An 11,097-nucleotide genomic window follows, 5' to 3' on the forward strand; every position below is an offset into this window, starting at 1 on the left:
TCAGAAATCACTTTGGGTGTTCTGGTTTATGGATTTCAGAATTTTGAGTATTTGTTCTGTTTGAAAGCTCTCATTTGTCTGTTCTGTTTGGGAAGTCTGCAAGAGTTCTTGTCTGTCTGGAGTGAAACTTTGGCTATGGTTGTTCTTTGCTTCCTGTCTTATCTTTTAAGAACTTGACTCACACTTTGTTGTTTTGTTCACACAGGGAATACTCTGACTGTGTCATCTGTGCATTGTGCCATTTAAAACTTGCAAAGATCATTCATATTAATATCCTAGTCCCTCCTTTTAGAGGATTTAATTGGGGAGGACTCATTTGTTTGAGGTTTGTCTTTGTTTTAGGTATTGTTTTGTATCTGTTTTGAAATGGGAAGCTCCATCTCAATCCCATCAAATAATCCATTAGGTTTCATTTTAGCTGACTGGTCAACTTACATCTATATATAAGTCAGTGACTAATTAGAATTGTTCTGTCAAAAATCTGGTAAATGGGATAAGATCTCTTACGTGCAAGCTTTCATGTTGTTACATCATAAGAATTCTATTTAGAAAATAATTAAATTGATGGTTCAATTGAAAGGTCCGGCGGATCTTTCCTGCCTGACCCAGCTCTGCTGCTCGCTCTGCCCCTCTTACCAGTTTGGCTGAAGGGTTCATTGTCAGACTTTTGTGTACTTCAATTTTCTGTGCTTTGGCTGCATTTTTGTTGCTAAAACTTTGTTATTTTTAAACTTGGTTGTGCAAGAAGGTGCAGTGCTTCCACCTACGCCTCCATCTTGGCGGAAGTCCCCAAAACCAATATTCTTTATTATAAGAACTAAAGCTTTGCTAGCCGGTGTTTATGTTTAATACTTTTATTGTTACTTTGGGCAAGAAAATAATTTAATATTGTTTCATACCAATGATATGTAATCATTGGTCTACCTTCCCAGGATTTAAATTTTAAGAGACTTTTTCTTGACTTAAAATTGATTGGGTCATTCCATTGAGTCCCTGGAATGCCATGGGAATTTTCTCTTTCTTCTTATGAAAAAACTTTGAACCAATTAGGCCTATTTGATATGTTTAAAGTACATTGGAAACTTTGTCAAATAAAGAAACAATAACTATGTTGTAATTGTATACACATATTTTTATTATTAAAATAGATGTCCTAGAGATTATATAAAAATTTTGAAGAGTCTACAAAGTCCTGATATACTTTCACTGGTATTTTAAATTGTTATCTTAAGATGTCATTACAAGAAAAGAAATTCCTTTGTCAATAGCATTATAATCAGATCTATAACCATGTCATTTACAAACATGTTACATCTTCAGAAAGATCCATGGGAAGGTCTCTGACTTTTTCTGAATTACCTATTTCTGACAATGAGTTTTCAGATCATATTTTTAACTGGATGAGACTACTAAAACTCTATGGAATAACTGGATTTTAAAACAGTATTGGCAAACAATAAAGATGAACAAAAATTGATTATGCAATAGAATGAACTGAAGATGATTTCAGTTTTTGTAATTTTTATTGAAAATATTGCTAATTTTTAATCTTTTTGCCTTTCAGACAAAAATAAACTTGCTTATGTCCCCTTAAAATAATTTGTTAAATTATACCTTCATAAGCAATATCAAGGCATTTATATTTTTCTCCCTCCCTGATCCCTCTAAGATTTGGATACTCTGAATTAGTAATTATTTTCCATGGCAATATATTTGTTTCCATACATCTAGTGTGAATCTGATTTCTTCATAATATGACACATAAAGCCAGTTTCCAATTGTATTTTATTAACCAAGACTTTGACTGGAATGTCATGTCTGAGAGAGACATGACTAGACTCTGGATGTCACCAAAAAACTTTAAGGAATGAACATTGACTTTGAAGCTGATAAAAGCCCCTTGGAGAAATGGCCCGGTACCTTGCTTATTCATAGGATTCATGACAGTCTTTTTGGGTAAGGACTGAAGGTTGCTTTCCTGGGAGATGGCAAGGAAGAACCTCAAGACATTTGGAGGACCTCAAGAACTTGAGAAACTCACCCAAAGTTTTAGTTATTGCAGGCAAAGCCTGATGGCAACTGAATGTCTTGGCTTCTCCACCCTGTGAGGCTAATTAATGCTCAATCTGGAAATTCCTTATAAGATTCCAGCAAAGAAAGTCTATATAATCATCTGCTGTCCCTGTGGTGTTTATGCAAATAATCAGGCCTAATTAAAACTGAGCTTAACGCCGTAGATGAATTGGTCTTGATTGGAGTTTTTGACAAAAGTGAGGGTAATTTTTGGGGAGATATTGTGTTTTAATAAAGTCCATAATACATAGTTATGGTGATTAAACTCTAGTCTAGTTAATTTTATTAAAAGCTTTATTTTTCACTTATGCATAGGCAAGGTTGGAGCAGGGACAATGGACCAGGTGCAGAAGGTCACCAAGGCAGAAAGCTTAGGTGCCTAGCAACAAGCATTGGAAAGAGAAATAAAATAAAAACAGACACATAGACAGATGCTAAAATGGAAGATGATAAATGAGGAGGCCCAAAGCTTTCTAGACACCTCCCAATGCATCATTATTTCCCCACAGGAGCCCAATATACAACTGACAGTGGGGAACAAATTGATTAACTTTTAATAAACATGGGAACCACAAACTCTGTATCAAATACCAATCTGAAAAAAAAAACAAACAAACAAATCCACAACAGTCTTGGCCATAGGGATAAGGAGACAAATGCAGCAACCAGCCTCTCTCCAGCCTTTAGAATGTCAACTCAGATATCTTAAGTTATCACACATCTTGCTCAGCTTCTTCTAATTCCCTATAAGTCCTATCTCTCTGCTTGGATGGAACTTGTTCTGTAACTACCCACCCCAATAACCTTGTTTCCTGAAAGGTAGCAGCTTCACCTGCAAGCCCCACTGAAACATGAACTCCAACTCCTGATGCTTTTAACCTGTTCAAAGGGACCCAGAGGAAAACTGTTCCTCCTGAGATTTACAAGCAAGTGAGTAAAACGGTTTGGGCAGATGAGACTCCAGGGCAAGCAATCAATGTTCACCCAAATGGCCTACAGTCTCTCCAGAGAAATCCCAGATAATGACTATTTCTTTAGATGTACTATATGACCCTGGTGGATAGTACCTACACATCAGCATGTATTTAGGAATCTCTCCAAGACTTTAATCGCCATAGCCAATAGAAATGCCACCTTACTCTGAACTCTCTAGCAAAAGCTGTCTGAGATAATCAGATTGCCTTAGACTACATGCTGGAAGAACAAGGAAGAGTTTGCATGATCATCAACTCCTCTTGTACTTACATTGACACCTCAGCTCAGGTGGAAGGAGCACCAATAATTAAGGCAACAGGCTACCTGGCTTCAACAAACATTGGACAATTACACTCCTCTCTTTGAGGGAACTGGGGATTGGTTTGCATGTCTATTTTCATGGCTACCACAGGGACTCAGGCCCATATTAGGAATTTTTAATTTAGGTTTAACCATTCTTTTCTTTATAATGCTTTTCTTTATTGTTTCAAAGTCTTTATGGCTTGTTTTTCCAATGCCAGAAAAATTATATCTGTTTAACAGGTGCCTGTAAAAATATATCTGCTTTTAACTCATGAGATTTTGCTTTACAACAGGCTAAAGTTTTTCATTCCCCCAGAAGATTCAGAGGACGTCAATAGCTCAATAAGTATGGAGAAAAGATGGACAGCGGGGAATTGTAACAGCGATTGAAGTAAATATGATATACCAATCAGGTGGTAATTATAAAATAAGCTGTGCTAAAAAACTCAGAAGATTCATGTATTAAAAGTGTCTTTATAGGTATTTCACAGACATTAGCAGTTGCAATTCCTGCTTAACCAAGGAATAAACCTAACCACAAGAAATTGGGCATCAGCAACTCATATCAGAACCAGCAGAAACACTGTCTGCATGTGCTGTTCCCAGACATCAGCAGTAAAACTGTGGATAGAGTGATGAAACTACATGATGACGCATGCAAGAGATAATGATGAGACTGCCCAAGAGCAGAGCGGAGAAACTGCATGTCGTCAGAAATTCTTTAGTTTCCCTCTTCTCACAGTTTCCCTGTGTAAGCTAGTCAGAACACCAGAGATGGGAAGATGGTCCGTGAGACGAGAGTCCCTTATCTTCCATGTTGCTGGAAGCTGAATAAAACCACTTTCCTGTACATCAGCACCTGCCTTTCGAGTATTGGCTTTCAAAGCAGCAGGCAACTGGACCTGCGTTCAGTTATGCTCCCACTAGCAGCATATGACAGAACTTGTTTTCCCATATTCTTGCCAATATTGGGAATTAATCTTTTAACCACTGCCAATCTGATAGTTAAAAATTGTATCTTATTGTTATTTGAATTTAATTATTTGCGAATTTGATTAGGTTTTCAAATGATTAATGGCCCCTTCTGTTATGTCCTCTGTGAAATGACTCTATATTCCTTGTCCACTAAAAAACAGATTAGGCATCCTTTCCCTAGTGACTTAAGAAGAATTCAGAATATTAAGAAAATCAGTTGTTGTGAGATGTGTTGTAAGTATTTTTCTTAGCCTTCCCCTCCACTTTTTAAAGTTTAATTACTTTTGTTTTTTCCTTTTTTTGCATTTATTGGAGTGACACTGGTTAACAAAATTATACAAGTTTCAGGTACACAATTCTACAACACATCATCCGTACACTGTAGTGTATATTCACTGTTCCAACTCTCTATCACCAGTTATCTCCCTATATCCTTCTTCACCTCCTCCACCCTCTTCCCCTAACAATTACTACACATTTGTCCAGGTCTGTGAGGTTTCTCTCTCTTTTTTGTTTTTTAAAAATTTTATTTAGTTATTTTTCAAGTACAGCTTTTTGTCTATTTCTCCCATCCCAGCCTCCCCTGACCCGTGTTCCCCACCTCCCTCCCATTTCCACCCCCCTTAGTTCTCGTCCCTGTGTCCTTCCTATTTGTTCCTCCAAATCCCTCCACCCTCCAACCACCCCATACCCTGCTGTCAGCCTACTTTCTATCTATGAGTCATCTTTTACTTTATAGCATTTGCATTGGGCTCAGAAAACTTCTACCATGCCAAATTATGAAAATATTCAGACCTTTTTAATTATCTTAATATTTTACCTTTAAGCATTTGTTCCATCTGGATTTTATTTTAGTGTTAACAAGTGAAGTAAAAATGCAGATTTATTCATTAAATTTTTCCAAATGACTAGTGAGTTCTGCCAACATTGTGAATAATAAATGTATTTCCTCATGTTCACTTGCAATACCATCTTTATCATATGCTGTATCCACATATGGGGTTGTTTCTAGTCTAGACCATTTTTTCTCATCACTGTTTCTCTGCATCATCACCATTCCATTTTAATTATTTAGAATCCTGCTATTTTCTTCATTCCTTAGTTTTTTCTGATTATTTACAAAATATCTTTCCAAATAATCTTTGAAATAATTTTCTTACTTTCTGAAAAAAATAAAAATATGATTAAAGTCATGCTTAATCCAAATGTTAATTAGTAGAGAATTTGTCTTTGCAATATTGAGTATTCTTATTCATAAACAAATTGTAACTTTTATATATATTACTCAGTAAATTATATCACATTCTTTACATGGTTTCTCTAGCTTCCATATTACATTAGATTGGGGCTCTATTTGCACAGAACATTCAGACATGGCAGCAAAATTAAATTGGACTTAAAGATTTGCTCTGTATAAGGCAGTCCTGAAATGGTTTGGAAGTGTTGAAAATCGTTATGCATGGGTCCACTCTATGGTTTGACATATATTTTGACTTGCATATCAATGGTCCCTAAGTATACTGCATGCTGAATCAAGCAGAACTGCTGGCACAATCCAGTCAAACTGTTAACCATGTATGTCCAGAGACATGAGTTTCTCCCTACCCTTTCTCCTCACTTGGAAAGGGAGGGTCTGGGATGATATCTTTAAGGGAGAGATGCTTCACTTGGCAGATAGTAAGTACATCAGGTCAATCTGACAGATGTGCTAATTCTTCCTAACATAGATGTGAAAGTGGAAAGAAGATTAATATATAGAAAGTGGGGGAGGGGGCATTTTCCCAGAGACTTAAGACATAGTTGTCCTTAAAATGTGTTGTTCTAACTCTGTTTAAATTTTGTGAATCACTAGAATATCAGACACATGTATATTAAAACATATGAGTGCATTTTCATTCCAAATTCAATTATGTTTTGGATTATCCACTGTCTTTCAATATTTCCACAACTGCACTCTACTTCCAGCTCCTTTCACTTCCAATTTCCTACCTATAGTTCCATTTCATACGCAAACAGATTAAAACATGTGCTTTTGCTTAGGAAAAAAATGGTTGGCTTAAAAAAGGGGTGCATGGCTAATTTTTTTCAAGCTGCTCTGAAATTTCTATAGGATCACTCTTGTATATCTGTGCCAACCATTTACCAGTAAGTATATTAACATTACAAAATCCAGTGACACTAAAAAAAGAATTAATTTGAAAATTCATCATAAATTAAATATATTCTGTTCTATCTTCCTTTGGTGTGTGTGTGATGATATAACAGCTCATCTGCTCTTGTTAGGTTATTACATTCCAAGCCAAAATATCTTGTGATGGAGAAGAAAAGCTCAAATAAAATATGATAGTTCACTTGAAGGGGTTTTTATATTTTCTTGAACCACAATTTTAATTTCATGCCAGTATCTTTCTTTGCCAAAATGCATGCTGATTGTGGCGGTAAATTTGGATAACTTATAATTTTTAAAGAAGAGGAAATTCACAAAAACACATTTTACAAATTAAGAATGACTTGGAGTCCACAATATTACAAAAAAACAGAAAGCCCATAAATGCTATTTTTCATATCACTTGGCTATAATTGATTGGTCCTGGAAAGGTTAGCGCCTACTTATTTTATCCCTGTGATATAATACACGGTTCACTGGCTTGCACATAATTTAGTAACTGTCAAATATGAAGGATATTTTTAAAATAAAGAAGAAAAATATAATTAAAAAATTGTGTATGTCATTAATATCAGATAATCTAGACAAATATCTGAAAAGTTTGGCCATGTTTTTCAGATGTTTTCAGTCTTACAGAAATGGGCACTATGTTAAAGAATCTTGTTTTTCTGCATACCAGATAAAGCCAAGAACAGGAAAGGAATATCACAAATTTGTCCCATGTGCATTAGGCATTCAGCTGGTTTATAAAGTCTCTTTTTAAAATGAAACAATCCTAGGATGGGTTAACACTATTAGTCATTTACATCTTAAAATAGCAACTCTTAAAAACAGCTCTTTCTTCTAAAATACTTTACTGAGTTGCAATTACCCTGAGCACAAAGCAATTGGTTCAGAGCTGGGAGAGGAGAGGTGGAGTGACTTGTCAAAAGTTAAGAGTCACTTGGAGTTTCTTGGAGGACAGGCAGATCTATTAACTACAATGTGTTGATTTCTATATAGCCAGAGTGAAAAATAAAGATTCTGAATATTTGGAAAAGTATAAACCTTACATATTGGAACGTGAAGAGTTTTGCTTAGGATACTACACTTTCTGAAAAATTGTATTTTGTGTCCCTTTTGTTTGAAATGGATCAAACATTTGTGTAGTTCAGTGAGTGTTTGGGTTTCCATTTATGTATTTGGCTATTTAGAGTTTCTTATTGTTCAGAAAACACTATGGAAAAAGCACTATGGAAAGAAAGCACATGAACAATCTATTTGATTCCTACTCTGCAGAAAGTTCTGCTATGGTGAAAAACTGAGTTTGAGAGGTTTGCCTAAAGGTTTCAAAAATTCAAGAATTTTCAACTTAGCTCCATCGGCAAACAAAAAGATAATCCCTATCTTTGTGGAACTCACATTCTAGTGTAGGGGGGTTGGGGAAGACAGACTATAAATATAATAAATAAGTTCATCATGGGTTTGAAATATTTTATGGTGTAGTATGTCATTTTTATATCATTTATTTGAAGTTATATTAAGAATTAAGTGTTATTAGAAAAAACAAAGTAAGGGTAACCAGAACATGTGGTAAAGGTTGGACTGTATTATTAAAGAGGAGAGATGGAGGACTCACTGAAAAAGTATAGTTTAAGCTAATACTTGAAGGAGGTAGAAGAACTGGTCGTTCAGATTTTGGGTGGAAATATGATTCCAGGCAGTGGAAACATGAGAGGCATTCTTGGCCATTTTATGAATTACAAGTTGGCTGATCAAGTGCACTGGCATGAGTAGGGGAAGAACTAAAGAGATGCAGTAGAGAAGCAACAGGAGGCTGTACTGGGCTGGGGCTTGTTGGTTATGAAAGAGAATTTGGAGTTTACTCTGAATGAAATGGGAGATCACTGGATAGTTTTAAACAGAGGAGTCCAGTGATACGTTTTATTGGCATCCCTCCACCGATGCATGGAGAACAGGTTGTGAGGAGACAATGGTGGACACAAAGACATGCTGTTGGGGGGCTGCTGCAATAATTCCAATCAGACATTATGGTACCCAAGTATTGCAGCAATGAAGCTAAAGAGATGTGGTCACATTTGGATACATTTTGAAGGTGCAGGCTCTCCCTTTCTGATCCACCATCTGTGGTGGAATCTCCGCCAAGATGCAGATTTTCATGAAAACCCTTACAGGGAGGACAATCATTCTTGAGGTTGAACTCTTGGATACAATAGAAAGTGTAAAGGCCAAGATCCAGGATAAGGAAGGAATTCCTCCTGATCAGCAAAGACTGATCAACTGGAAGATGAACATACTTTGTTCGACTACAACATTCCAAAGGAGTCCACTTTTCATCTTGTGTTGAGACTTCACGATGGTGCTAAGGAAAGGAAGAAGTCTTGCATCAGTCCCAGGAAGAATAAGTGTAAAAGAAAGAAGGTTAGGCTGGCAGTCCTGAAATGCTACAAAGTGGATGAGAATGGCAAATTCAGTCACCTTCAGCCTCCGGTGCCCTTCAGATGAATGTGGTGCTGGAGCTTTTATGACCAGCCACTCTGACAGACATTATTGTGGCGGGTGTTGTTTGACCTATTGTTTCAACAAACCAGAAGACAAGTAATTGCATATGGGTTAATAAAAGAAATGAAGTAAGAAAATAAAAAATAAAAATAAAGGTGAAGCCAACAGAAATTTCATTTTGGATAGGATACAAGGTGTGAGACAACCTGTGAAGTCAAAAACGATTCCAAGGTATTTTCAGGGATGGTGCTGATGTGAACTGAGAGGGAAGGAGCAAAAGAGCAGGTTTAGAGGTCAACATCAGTATCAAACTAGTTTTTTTAAAATCATGAATGTGAGAAATCATTTGGAAAGCATCACATGAGAACAAAAATTAAGAAAAATCTTGCCCTGTTGGACAAACATGCATTTTGATTTGCAATAATAAAGGAAAATGTGCTTTCTTTTGATGTGTCATTGTGGTACAAGATCTTTTTCAATGTGGTTCTTCTCACTGAAACCTATGAGTGACAGGGAGTGGTAGGTTTAAGAAATGTTTATGATTCTTCATTTTATTAATTCCAAGAAAGTACTAAACCACATTGAGTTGACATTTATTCATTTAGTGTTAATAATTTGGGAACTGAAAATTTAAGTCTCATTTTCTCAGCACTATTAATTTATAATCCCCATAAAGTTAGATATTTTTGTGTTATATAATAGCTGATATATTTTTTGAAGCCTATATTGATTTCAGCTTCCAATACCCAGGGCCCTTCTTTTCTGCCTAAGTTTTATAACTCTTGTTGCTACTTTTAAAGTCTTCTTCCATCTTCCATATCCTCCTACTCCATGACTTCTCATGTTCTACACTTCCATTGGGAAGATTATATATACAGCTTTGGTTTTAAGCCAATTGTAATCCTTTGGAAAAGTTAGGTTAAGTTGAACAGAAAGCATTGCACCTAACATATAAAATAAATGACAGGTTATTTGAGGTTTTTATATATATATATATATTATTTTTGCATAATTAAATTGCATTCCAAAATCAGGGAAACAAATGTCTAAGCCATGAGTAAGTTAAATCTCTAATTATAAAAAATATCACACTATTCAGGTCCTCTGCTCATTTTTAAATTGGGTTGTTTATCTTCTTAGAGTAGAGTTGTGTGAATTTTTTATATATTTTGGAGATCAAACCCTTATCTGTGAAATCATTGGCAAATATATTTTCCCATGCAGTTGGTTCCCTTTTCATTTTTCCTAGTAATTTCTTTAGCCATGCAGAAACTTTTCATTTTGATGAAGTCCCATTTGTTTATCCTTTCCTTTACATCCCTTGCTCTAGGGCACATATTGGTGAACATATTGCTGCATAGAATATCTGACATTTTCCTGCCTATATTGTCCTCTGGGACTTTTATGGTATCACAACTTATATTTAAGTCTTTTATTATCCATCTTGAGTTTATTTTTGTGTATGGTGTAAACTGGTGGTTGGGTTTCATTTTATTGCATGTAGCTGTCCAGATGCCCCAGCACCATTTGTTGAAGAGGCTATTTTTACTCCATTTTATGCTTCTGCCCCTTTGTCAAATATTAATTGACCATAGACTCTTAGATTTATTTCCGGACTCTCTTTTCTGTTCCATTGATTTATGTGTCTGTTCTTATGCCAGTACCAGACTGTTTTGATTACCATGGACTTGTAATACAGTTTTATGTCAGGTATGACGATCCCTCCTACTTTGTTATTCTTTCTCAAAATTGCTGCAGCTATTCAGGGCCATTTATGGTTCCATATATATTTCTGAAATGCATGTTCTATATCTGTGAAATATGTCATTGGTATTTTATTAGGGATTGCATTGAATTTATAAATTGCTCTGTATAGTATGAACATTTTGCTGATGCTAATTCTTCTAATCCATGAGCATGGTACATGTTTCCATTTACTTGTGTCTTCATTAATTTCTTCCTTCAGTGTTGTGTAGTTTTCTGAGTACAGGTTTTCTACCTCCTTGGTCAGTTCATACTGGTAAGAATGGCCACCTTAATCAAATCAACAAACAATAAGTGCTGATGAGGTTGTGGAGAAAAGGGAACCCTAGTACATTGCT

The 11,097-nt window shown here is 35.7% G+C and overlaps 1 pseudogene; it reads left to right on the forward strand.

Annotated features, from left to right (window-relative positions):
- Window positions 1–8,639: 8,639 nt before the first annotated feature.
- On the forward strand, window positions 8,640–9,095 carry LOC119040432 (ubiquitin-40S ribosomal protein S27a-like; annotated as a pseudogene).
- Window positions 9,096–11,097: the final 2,002 nt, after the last annotated feature.

Source organism: Artibeus jamaicensis, unplaced genomic scaffold (assembly GCF_021234435.1).
Source record: "Artibeus jamaicensis isolate MK-2021 breed Jamaican fruit bat unplaced genomic scaffold, CSHL_Jam_final contig_559, whole genome shotgun sequence".
Classification (NCBI taxonomy): Eukaryota; Metazoa; Chordata; class Mammalia; order Chiroptera; family Phyllostomidae; genus Artibeus; species Artibeus jamaicensis.